We start from the raw sequence: 13,795 nt of genomic DNA, 5'->3' as shown, positions 1-13,795 counted from the left end.
CCGGAACTGAAACCGAAAGAACCAGAACTGAAAAATTCAGTTTCTGATATTGAGGAACCGAAATAACCGAAGAAAATTCGGTTCCTACTCTCGGTTAACCTGAATTAACCGAAAAAACCGAATTACATGAATTATACTTCACTTACTTGTATTTTATAAGATTATGTTTGGTTTATGTGTAGTGTTTTATATTTGAACTGTTATATATTTGTGTTACTATATTGCTATTGTTTTCTTATACATTATTATTATTATTAAAAATGAATATAGTGTTGCATAAATTTGTCTTAGAACACATATATTTATTGTTGTCTTGAGGTCTTCTGAAAAAAATCGGTTAGTTCGGTTAGAACCGGAACCGAACCGAAATAACTGAGAACCGAAATGCTCGGTTTCTAATTTTTTTGGAACCGATCGGTTCCTATTTTCTAGAAACTGAATTCATCAATAACCAAGGGAACCGAATCGAGAACCGAACGTCCACCCTGAGTCTTGAAAAGTATTTTCCTATAGTAGTATTCTGACAAGAAAATATAGTAGTTAAAATTAAAACCCAGTCACAAAAATTTCAATTGTGGCAATTAATTATTATGATGGGAGGTAATAATATTCATATAGAACAAATATGTATATCTAGACGTAGATTTAGAAGTTACTTGGGTTGTTTTTAATAATATCATATGGGATAATTTTATATGCAATTTTAGGGGCTATTATATTATTTTCATGATAACAAAGGTGTGATTTTTTTTGTCAAGATTTAGGTGGTTAGTTATTTTAAATAATGGTAGCGATAGATAGTTTAGATATGCTTTTTTATAATAGTAGATGTGAATGTTTTGATGAAGATTTAACTCTAAAGAGTGCCTTGTATATGATATTTATCAGGAGAAACAAATTGCCAATACAAAAGGGGGATAATATGGCATAAAACATCCTTTGAAAATAAGAGTACATCAAAAACCAATATGATCGTCTTCTTCCTTAGATTGTTTGCCATCTACTGGAGCCTTGGAAACCACGATGAAAAGACGGCAAGGAAAAGAGTCACCTACAAACGCCCACACCATAAAAGGTTTTAAAGAACACAAAATTTATTAGCTACTAGCAACAAAATCTAGTATCCAAACATTGATTGGGGAAGCCCAAAGAACAACGAACACAAGATTACAAGCCTTGGACACCAAAATAGAATGAGAAACCAACCTTACCACACAAAAAAAACTGTATATCAGAAGCCAACCAACTACTTTCCTTAATAAACACTAACTGTCAAGATCCTAGGAGAACCAATGTATCTGCATATAACACCCTCGATGTTACACTGTACAGCTTGTTGCTAAAACACTACATGAGTATCATACTTATGTGTAAATGTATGAAATATAATGTGTAAATAAATTCCTGTGACTCGAAATGTTCATCGGAAACATGAATCGAATGTTACAATTCATGTCGTATTGTATCGCTTAGAGTTCTAAAGGAATTTTTATTGAGCAAGAATGCTATAGAAAGCATATACAAAACTTTGATAAAGTTTGTAGTACAAACTCTGTAGGTGGCAGTGAAATACCTTGCAGTCGAGAATGGAGTTTGCTAGATAGCATAGTTGGTAGCTTGGAAATCGAAGTCGACGCGAATTCGAACAAAAAAAAACTTGGTCGATTTTCGTAAATCGAAAAATGGTTCGACGAAGCTAAGTTCGACAATTTTTATAGGGGAATCGGGTTAAGCAGTGGCATGGTCTTAAGGATGGTTTTAGTAGCTTGATACACCATCTCCAACGTAAAATAGTTGGTTTAGCATTTGGATCATTGAGTGGGATTTTTGAGCTGCTTTAAAAAGCGTGCAAGTCACGTTTTGAACGATGCCAGCGCCTAGGCGCGGTCACCTTGCCGGTTCTCGGCGTGCTGCGCTGGCCCGCCTGCCGTGCATGCGCACGCACGCCCGCACGTGTGGCTCCGCACTGCTAGGGCACGACTACCGTTGCCACGCTCTGGCACACGATCACGCACGCACGCGCATTGCGCCAGTAAGCCCGGCTGCTCTACCCGCCGTCGTGTCTGGCTGCACCACGCTGCTCATCGTCGCTACCGCGTGGCCACTGCTGCCATTGACCTTTCGCGGCTGCATGCGCGTAGGCCTGCTGCCTGACTTTGCCATCACGTCCGTGCTCGACGCCACGCCACGCTGTTGCCTCCCCGAACCGGCGTCAGTCTCTGCAGCGCGCCGTGCTGTGCGCTGTCGTCTTGTGGGTCGTGGCGCTACAGTCGCACGTCGCTGTGTCAGCCTCGTACACGCCGTGGAGTCTTCCCCATCATGTGTCGTCCTTCCCTAATTAGAAATTTGCGCCACGCCAAGCTACCGTCACATCGCCTGCAATGGCACCGCGCCAGCCGAGCCGTGCCAAGGCAAACCATAGAGCTTGGTCCTACTCTCATAATTGCGCACGTTTGGAGGTCGAGTGGGAGTCTAGCTTCACGCCAAGCTTGCCACTATGGCGGCCATACGATGTTGGGGCTTCAATTGGAGTTTCCCCCCGCCGTCGACACCTTAAGTCCAAACGCCGTCGCCCATCCAATTGGCCTTGCCTAGTCCACCTCCGTCCAATTAGTTGTGCACCCAACTAGCTTTGGTAGTTAGGTCATGATTGGAGTTGTTTCGACGAGCCATCATCTTCCTGTGAGGTAATGCGGAGCTTTTTCCCCGCGGTGGTTCGCCATGGCCGCCGAGGTGGGTGCTCGGCCAAGATGTCGCCCCTTGCTCCTTTGTCTCAATTGAGCAGGGCTTTTGTGTCTCCTTGACTGGTTTGTCTCGCTCGTGCAGCGACTTCACCGGTGGAGCAGCAGGTCGTCGGGGACATTGTCGCTGCGCTTGTCGTGAACCAGAGTCACCCTGCGCTCGTGGCCAACCACCTTGCTGAGCCCCATGACTTCATCCCATCTACCCTCCATGTCTCTAGTGAGGCCCTCTTGCTCCTAGGGTAGGTGGTTGAGCCGGTTGAGGTCTAGGTTGCCCAGGATTAGTTCGCTACCATCGATGAACTGGTGTGGATGCCGTTCCCATGGCCAGCACGATTGGGAGTGGTAGTGATTCAATTAGGGCTTCTATATTGTTGCTCGTAGTTTGTAGATGGATACAGGGTAGCGGTAAAGGCGTTGGGCTAGGTTATTTTGCCGGCGCTGGTGTTGCCGCGGCCAGACCTCGTCGTGGTGCATGGCCACACCTATGCGCTAAACCGTTGTTAGTGTATGATACCTCTATCAATGGCGCTTCACTCATAGAGTGCTAGGGAGGTATTGGTTGAGGCCGAGGAGGCCCGTGCTCACTGGCGTTTGGCCAGAGATGCCACGGCCTTGGTTGAGTTTTGGCCAGGGACGTTGTAACATGAATTCAAAGTGAACCGAGGGGTTAAGTGTGAGAGTCAGTGGGAGAGGGGAATAGTGGAATGGACTGTAGTTCCATTTGATTGGAAGCCGAGGGCTCTTTTGCATAATGCGGCGCGCGTGGGTCTTCCCTCTGTGGGCTTTTGCGTCTGCTTGACTGGTTTGCCTTGCTTGTGCAGCGACTTTGCCAGTGGAGCAGCAGGTCACCGAGGACATCGTCACCGCGCTTGCCGTGAACTAGAGTCACCCTGCGCTCGTGGCCAACCACCTTGTTGAGCTCCACAACTTCGTTCCATCTGCCCTCCACGTCTCTGGTGAGGCCCTCTTGCTCCTAGGGTAGGTGGTTGAGCCGGTTGAGGTCTAGGTCATCCGAGACGAGTTCGCTGTCATCGATGAACTGGTGTGGATGCCGTTCCCGTGGCCAGCGCGATTGGGAGTGGTAGTGATTCAATTAGGGCTTCTATATTGTTGCTCATAGTTTGTAGACGGATACAGGGTAGCGGTAAAGGCGTTGGGCGAGGTTATTTCACCGGCACCGGTGTTGCCGCGGCTACACCCCGCCGCGGTGCATGGCCACACCTATGTGCTACATCGTTGTTAGTGTATGATACCTCTATCGATGGTGCTTCACTCGTAGAGTACTAGAGAGGTATTGGTTGAGGCCGAGGAGGCCCATGCTCACTAGCATTTGGCTAGAGATGCCACAGCCTTGGTTGAGTTTCAGCCAGGGACATTGTAACTGCGAATTCAAAGTGAACCGAGGGGTTAAGTGTGAGAGTCAGTGGGAGAGGGGAATAGTGGAATGGACTGCGGTTCCATTTGATTGGAAGTCGAGGGCTCTTTTGCATAATGCGGTGCGTGCGTGGGTCTTCCCTCCGTGGGCCGCTGTCGCGCGTGGGCCATGCCACGCTGGGCCGCACGGGTGCGCACGCGGGCATTGCTGGGAGTGGGCCGAGCCGCGAAGTGGGCCACGCGGTGAAGTTTAGTTTCTTCTTTTCCAGTGAATTAACAAATGCTTAATCAATTTAGTTGTGAACTAAACTTTGATAATTTATAGTAAATCTTATAGGTGTCTAAAAATAGTGAAACAAAATTTGTTAGGTTCATAAAAATGCTATCTATTTGTTGGTGTAGTTAATTTATAGTTAGCTATGATAATGATAGGTTCATAAATTCAATTTACAAAGCTTAGTATTATTTAGCCTAATATTTGTAGGAATTATTATGGCAAATGGATGATAGATTTAGTCATGAAATTTTTACAGTAGGTTCAGTAGATTATTATGTACTCACTGTAATTTTTGTAGCACTAGAGTAGTTTGATAAATAGAATAGCTAGTACCCCTTGTTTTATCATATATAGAGTAAATCGGTATTAAGAGTAAGAATATCTTTAGTTTCTAAGATAATATATGACATGCTTCATACTTGTTAGTGTTAACAGTAGGTAACTTAGCACCTTAGTCGGTAGAACTCACTTAGTAGCTTGATAGATGTATTTTATTTCAAGTGCTGCTGTTGTCGTATTACTAAGTGTTGCATCATCATTTCATGCATGTAGATCATGAGTTAGGTAGAGTTCATGCCCATGGACGAACAGGAGTATGAAGAGGTCATTGAGGAGTACGAGGAGGAGATCCTCAGTGCAAGAGGGAGTCCTGGAGCTTTTTGGTGCTGACTTTGTTGACCCACCGCTTGCCCAAGGCAAGCCCTGGTGCATAACCCATATTTTATGATCACTGAAAATATATATGATGTGCATTTGCGTTACAGACATTTTATGGAAACTACATGCATAAATATATCTACCTATGAGTCCTACTAGTACAGGTCGAGTAGCTGCTATGCTCAGAATTTCGGTAGCATGAGTAACCTGCCGTTACTCATAATAGGTGATAATTATTATCACTCATGATAAAATAGTGGAAAGGAAAATGGTGACCGGGTAGGGATGTGGTTTGGGTACTAGTGGGTGTAAGGGGTTGTGTCCTATGGCTAACAGGGCATAGCTTGGTTACACTTTTTCCCTGTCTATGTCAGTTAAGGACCGGTCGTTGCAATGGACGCTAGGCAAGTCATAGATCTATTATCCCGAGCACATACTTGGGTATGGGCGCAGGGAAGACTTATTGCTCTCTTGTCAGTGGGTTCCGACTCTTTCCTGGACCAACTTATTAGAGGCGGGGATGGTGGAGGTCCTTGCACCGCACTAAGTCTAGGACTTAGAAGCGGGGGCTTGGAGTCCAAGTTTGGACGGGGACCTAGACCCCTTGACAGGAGAGGTGATGGGTTGGTCCTACTTGTGCCTGGGGTATAAGCGAGGCATGTGTTTTTGGGGTACCTAGCTGGGCACATTGGTTGGCGAATTGCCGCTGAGTCGGTACGACTTGTGTTAACTCTAGCATCGTAGTAAGAACTGAAAGATGGAAGGTGATGAAATGGAACTGATTGCTCAACTCTTAGCTTGAAAGTAGAACAGGTGCTTACATAGAATGGCTAGATAATGAATTAATACGGCTATTAATAAGATCATAAATAAGAACTCACTATTAGTATTGCTTTCTGCAAAAAAGGAAACCAACAAACCATAAAGCTTATCATATTTCCTTGGAGTCAGGAAAATTATTCCTACTAGTCGGATAAGTTTTGTGAGTACATTGTGTACTCAGGGCTTATTTACCCCTATTGCAGATAATTCTTGAGGAGTACCATTATGTGGAGGATTCTTCTGGTGGGCACAGACAGATCCTCGTTCTTTATCGCTAGATGTTTATTTTTTAATTCCGCTATTTAATATTCTACACTCTGACTTTGGAAATGTAATAATGTACTTTTTATGAACTCTGGATGTATGAAATGGCTTAAGTATTGTAACTCGTTCTCATTATTGGATCCTTGAAGAAAAATGTGGATCTTTTGGGTTCTCCCTTGGGGTGTGCCCGACTGGATACCGCCCGTTGTAGCTTGCTTTCGGGGTGCTTAGCGTTTGGTGGAAGACGAGCACCTCCGTAAGTGTGCTATTTTGAGCGATTCTACCACACTGCATAACATACCTTCATTGGCCTTTAGGCGAGCGACATATAAGTCATTGAGCTAGGGAGATGCTAGAGGGACCTTCCCTACTCTATGCACCATCATGGCCACTATATCGTTGATGTTGTTAGGGAACCAAACCTTTGTCATAATTCATGTTTGTATTCATAAAGGCAGAGATGGGTAATCTAGATACTGATTTACAAATTACTTGAGACTATTTTTCACAATGTTGGAGTTATGTTTTGACAAGACAAAATAAATGTAATGACAATAGTTGACAATGGTAACTAAAGTCCCTCAATTTGGTAAAAAATCATTAGAGTTTACTGAATTGATAGCAAGATTTTATATTTTTTAACCAGAATTTCTATGATTTACCGATTTTTTCTAGTGTGCTTGTATGAATTGACGTGAATGCTTTACATAAGTTTCCAACCTATGATAGTAAGATTCAAATGGTCTTCGTGTGTGTGTGTGTGTTTTGCAAGGAGAATCTTCTTTCTGTTTGGATCTAGTGTTTTACTTTATTTTTTCTCGAAAACTAAGTTGCAGGATGGCACGGTAAAATGGTAGAAAAACAGGTGTTGGACAACAGATTTTGCTTTATTCCTGTTAGAAAGTAGAGAACGAGAGAGATCGAGTGATGCAAAATGATTCTTCATTGTATTCCAATGAACAATGTGTACATATATATACAGAGCCCATGTGGGCGGTTACAAATGTGAAAGAGAGAGGGGTGAAAAGACACCCCTTAGATTAATCCCTAATTGAGCACTAAATAATAATTCTCAACACCCCCTTGATCAATTAGCTCCTTGTAGTCTTTATTGTTCATCTATTATGCATCTTTATGAATCTTTAGAAAACATGTGGGAAAAACAAAGTAATACCAGTATACCTAGGCAAAACTCCTTAAAACCCAGTGGGAAAAATAAGGAGAAACACCATGATATACAATCATTAATGTTATTAGACCCTTTGAGATAAACCCAAAGCCTTAGTCTAAAAACACCTTGACCATATGGTCAACATGCATCAAATATCATCTTTCAAAAAACCCAGTGGGGAAAATAGGTGATATAGCATATACCTTTGTGTTGATCATTGCCTCATCAAAAACTTTATATGAAAAACCATAAATAGAAAACTCACATAAAGAAAAGAGTACAATGCATCTTATGTCCCAATATCATTCACCAAAAACCCCTATGAGGAAAAATGGATGATATGACATAACCTTGTGTTGATATTGCCTCATTAAAACTTTATATGAGAAACCCCAAGGAAAAACTCATACGAAGAAAAGAGTGCAATATGATGTTTGCAATAAGTTATTAATCAGAGAGACTCTCCTCCTAATACTAGCAAACATCGAAGTAAATTCATACCAATGCACTCAACACATAAGAAATGTGGAGTATGGTAGATTTTGTTAATATCTCTGCAAGATTATCACAAGACTTAGTTTGCAAATGTTCATATGCCCATATTACCTATGGAACATAACAATCTTAGTGCAAAATATTGCATTAAGTATAACATGTCTCCATCTACACAACACAAGTTGCATTACCTTTATAGATAATGACCATTGATTTATAGAATCAACACCACATAACTTCAGTATATGATATATCATTCTGTCAAGCTATACACATTCATGTGAAGCCTTGTACAATACAATGTCAAAATGATTAATGGAATTGACCATTAAATGTCTATTTAAAGACTATTACAAAATGGACTTTCCATATTCATGTAAAGCCTATTTCAATGATCTAAAATTTGGAGATCTTATATATAACCAGAATCATTATATCCACATGTGCTATTTGAGATATCAAAAGATATTCTTAACTTCAATCCACCAACATTTGATAGGAGTAGCGCTGCTACTAGATAGCAAATCATTGCAAAAATAATATCCGACTGGGAACTTTTGCAAGATATATTAGCGCATTAATAGCACGGAGATAATGGACCACATGTCCCAATATCTCATCTCAATCATTATGGCATAAAATAATCGTCATCTATCATGAGATAGAACAACCATAGGATACCATCATATTGAATCACTCAATATGATATGGATATAGATAGCTTTTGTACAAAATCCTAAGAGAAGATGCTTGGATCATAAACACAAAATGAAATTTTGGTTTAGTCCGTATCTTTCATCTCAAACTTCGTCTTTAGATTACAACATGCTATTAACATGTGTTCATCACTAATGATGTCTAGATTGTCGACTATCATAAAACACTATGAAATCTAATCAAGGACTTCAAGATGAATACCACATGTAATCAATCTTGTATATCCCTTCAGTTTAGGGAATACACACAAAGTCGATTGTACCAAATTTGACTTAACTGTTTTAAGCCATATATTGACTTAAGTAGTACACAATCTGTGTTGCGATTTTATGTATGAAGGTTGGGTATGTGAACTCCTTTATGGAGGCTTCACAAATACACCAAATCAAGTGATCATATAAATATATGCAATCACTACATCTATCAACTGCAATGATAGATGCTTTTGTACTGCCAATCAAAAGATAGTATCAGAAATTTATAACTTACTATGGAAAATAATTTGCATTAAAAATCAATGCCTAGACTTTGCGTAAACCCCTTGTGCTACTAGTCTTGCTTTGATCTCACCACCACATTGTTCTCAATCCATTCTAGGACGAAACCACTTTTGTACCCACAGTAAAGGTACCATGAGGTGTTAGCATCATAGCCCAAAACACCTCTTTTCTGGTGAGCAAGACTATCTCTGCATGTATTACATCACTCAACAAGTTCCAGTAAGAGTGAGCAAAGCACTCTACCATGGTCTTATTGACTGGATGACTTGGAATGTTGTATACAGTTTATTCAGAGAAGTACGCATCGACACATGTAGCCTTTCTATGATATAATTCTCCAGTTACCAAAACTCAAAGTACCCTGAATGACTCATCGTGACTTCCCAAAATGAGAGTCAGGGCTTTTCGATATCCCAGCATCAGTATTTAGATGCACCTCTAAGCTAGGTTTGTGGATGGCATGCATCCACTGGGTAATAATCAATATTTACCCACAAGGTGTCGCCAACCATAGGATGACATGCATTTAGTATCTTAAAAGGAAAGCCTTCTATTGCTAGCATGAATAATCCTGCTTTATGGCCATACTTCTCCCTCTCTTATTTAGAATTGGGAGTTGAGTGGTTTTACTTGGTACCACCACTCTTTCTGGCACATACTTGCAATGGATTAACAAGTTTAAAAGACACCTTAGTAATCAGTAAATGCATTTGGCAGTTTATTTGCAATACTATGCAAATCAATAATTCTTTGAACTCAAAATTTAGTTCATTTAGTATGTGATCCTGAGCTTGAAATGTCTTATGCATTCCAAATAATTTCTTGGCATTATATATGGTACATCAAATCTCCCCCTAATGCCTAGAAATGCTCATTATCTAACTACAACCAATGTATGAGGCTGTAAATAGATCCTCCATAAGAGGTCCTAGATACTTAACAATCGATGGAGATTAAAATCTCGCATTGATCCCTAGTTTCCTGTGTGTGCCCATGAATGTACACTACGGTGGTGAGATTGGTACGTATATAACATAACCTAATCTTACGCAAATAGGAAATCTTCATGGATTCCCACGTACTAAATGCATATAGGGGATATGCAGTTAATCACAAGTCAGGAGTGTGTAAATCTGCCTGACCCCAACACAAAGTTGGCAAATAGCAATTCACTAACAATGATCCTGCTATGACCTTGATGTCATACTCATACATTCCATTTTTCCTTTTGCATATGTAACTAAACTTTTGATATACCAAACGATCGTCATTGTAGGCACAAAAATTCAGCAGTGTTCAGGATAATGAGCTCACAATAAGAGCCATTATTTACCAAATGAATGGCTGAGTGTGGATACTTCACACACTCTAGATCATCTTATAGATGTATCTTCACAACCATGAAATGCCTGAACTATCCATACAATCTTTGTATCAGACCCATACATATTCTCTTGAATATGGTTAAGGAATCTAAGATATTCAATCTGATTTTAAGATAAGAGGGTCTTAAAATCTGTTTTCTTGTGGCACTTAACGTATCCACAGTTTGGGGAAAATCATGACCAAAAGAATTGTCAATAATTTTTTTTCACCCATCCCTTTGGATGGCCAAGTTGATCATTCCAAATTCGGAATGCATCAATAGTGTGAAAAATTATCTTATACGCAACATGTTGTACGGGGATGGTTATATGGATAATAGAACCAAAACGAGCCTTATCCCATTACTTATATGCCATATCCAATGTTGTCTTTTTGTGTTTCCATATGAAAATACATTTGGATATCTCTATAATTTAGTAAGATACGAGTTGAATTAGGACATAATTAAATATCCTCAATTACTAACTCAGTATCCATAGGAATAATGATGGTGGCGAAATAGGCCAAACTATCATTGCACCACATCAGAGATGGCCAAAATATTCCATCCTCTTGTCATAAGAACCATGAAGATTTTGCTTCCCTAATTATATAGTTTGTGGTACAATTGTCCACTAGGCGCATACCATTCTCACATTGGAATGATTCCCATACAATCTATATATGACAAGAATTCAATGAAATTCTCATCTAGTATATAGAAATCCATAAATATTATTGAGTATCAAATACATCGATATGATACCCACAATACTTATGCATTGAGAACAAGTATTACAACATCTTTGATGGACATTATCACATATTATCAACGAACCATGAGATTATACCAAATCTCAAAAATAAATCATTCAAAGCATATTCAATGATCATGTTGTCCATCTATGTGATGTTCTCTTTACGAGAAAAGGGGAAGTGTTGTTATGTGATCCCATAAGATCCAACATAAACAACCAACCACTTATGTAGCTTTAGATTTTAAGATTGAAGCAGCCTTCATATCTTATCTCTGTAACTTCTATCCCTTATAGAATGTTGATATAGATCAACTACAAATTTAAGAGTACGACATTGTTTAGCTCTGTGCTAAACACAACCACATATATGACATTACTCTTTGTCGTTCTTGGGTTCACATTGCCATCACTCATATTGCATATTAGGTCTTTTGCTTTTACTAGTGGAAGCAAATTGTATGAACAATATGATCATAGTATTCAATAGTTTGAGAAACTAGAGACATGATCCACTCATAATTAGCCTCAAGCTATATGAGTTTATTTCTTGTTCATAAAACTCCTAAAGAGTGAGCCACAAAGAATGTGCATTTCTTTCCACAAGATATTCTTATCGAAGATCTTTATGGACGCAGTACCTTAACAACAGTAAGGCACAAATTTCCTTTGATCTATAATGAAAGCAACCCCTAATTAAGGTTCGGTAAATGCTTCCATTAGTCCATAGGATAAAACCAATGCCAATGTCCATTGTCCATGTGGGATAAAGATGTCATCAAGAGCAAGTTCATCAGACTCCTCTGAAGTCAGTATCCACAACATGTGACAGACTATTGATTTAATTAATTTACACCTAAGGTAAATTAAAAACCACTATGGTGATGTGAAAGCTCTAGTTTGGTTTTGGTGAATTGATAAAACCCTAAGTTCTAACCTAGTTTATCAAGTGATCATAAGATAGGTAGCACATTCCAAGTGGTGAAGCAAATGAAGATTATGACATGATGATGGTGATACCATGGTAATGATCAAGTGCTTGGACTTGAAAAGAAGAAAGAGAAAAAAGGCTCAAGGCAAAGGTATAAGTGGTAGGAGCTATTTTATTTCAGTGATCAAGACACTTAGTGAGTGTGGTCACATTTAGGTTTGATAGCCGTACTATTAAGAGGGGTGAAACTCGTATCGAAACGTGGTTATCAAAGTACCACTAGATGCTCTAACTCTTTGCATATGCATTTAGGATCTAGTGGAGTGCTAACACCCTTGAAAACATTTGTGAAAAATATGCTAACACATGTACACAAGATAATACACTTGGTGGTTGGCATATTTGAACAAGGGTAAAAAACTTTACTGGCGGAGTGTTCGCCCGTAGAGTGCGGACAGTCCGGCGGTGCCATGGGCGCCCTGTATAGAAAACATAGGATTTTACAGAGTGGACCGAACGCTGGCCTTGACTGGACTGGTGCGTTCGGTCAGTGGAAGCAGTGAAGACACTAGCGTTGGTCTTTGACCAGATGCTGGGTCACTTCATGACCGGACGCTGGCTGGTTGTGTCCGGTCCCGCTGACGTGGTAGCGCATAGAGGAAACAATGAGTGACCAGACGCTGAGTGAGTCTGGTCAGGCATGACCGAACGCATCCGGTCATGAGTAGAGGCTTACTGGAAACGAGCGAATGCTGGGGTCCTACGTTCGGTCATGATCAAACTGACATGTCCGATCGCACCTGGAACCTTACTGGAAGTGACTGGATGCTGGAGTCCTACGTCCGGTCGTGGCACTATGCTGTGTTCGGTCATCACTTGACCGTTGGGATTGGGCGCTCAGTATTTGAAGAGAATGATGATGTGGCGGCCATCCGTTGACCGAACGCTGGTAGGGTGCATCCGGTCGATCTGACTAGAGCATCCGGTCGCCTTGAGCAGTGCCCAGTGAAGGGGTACAACGGCTCTATTTCATGGGGGCTTCTATTTAAGCCCCATTGCTGGCTCTAACTCTCTGTCTTGGCCATTTGCATTGATATAGCAACCTTGTGAGCTTAGTCAAAGCCCTCCCACTTATCTCCATAATTGATTCATCATCTTTGTGAGATTGGGAGTGAATCCAAGTGCATTGCTTGAGTGTTTGCATCTAGAGGCACTTGGTGTTCGTGTTTTGCTGTGGGATTCGCTTGTTACTCTTGATGGTTGCCGTCACCTAGATGGCTTGGAGCAGCAAGGATCATCGAGCGGAGGTTGGTGATTGTCTCTGGCTCCGATCGCGGTGATTGTGAGGGGTTCTTGACCTTTTCCCGATGGAGAGCCAAAAGGTACTCTAGTGAATTGCTTATGGCTTGTGTGATTCTCATCTTGTGTTAGTTGTGTGGCACCCTATTGAGGGTTTGGCGTATGATGCCAATTAGCGCGTGAACCTCCAAGTGAGTGTATCGCCACAACGAGGAGTAGCTTGCTGGTAAAGAAGTGAACCTCGGTAAAAAAATCATTGTGTTCATTATTTGATTCTGAGGTGATTGGTATTCATTGGTATTTATCCTTGTGATTGATTGGTTCATTCCTCGACTCGGCGGTATATCCATATTGCTCTATCTCTTTAAATTACCGCAAACTAGTTGTCAAGCTCTTTAGTGTAGCTAGTCGTGAGAGCTTGTTA

Source organism: Miscanthus floridulus, chromosome 11 (assembly GCF_019320115.1).
Source record: "Miscanthus floridulus cultivar M001 chromosome 11, ASM1932011v1, whole genome shotgun sequence".
Classification (NCBI taxonomy): Eukaryota; Viridiplantae; Streptophyta; class Magnoliopsida; order Poales; family Poaceae; genus Miscanthus; species Miscanthus floridulus.
The sequence above is the reverse complement of the archived record's forward strand: the minus strand, read 5'-3'. Positions refer to the sequence as shown.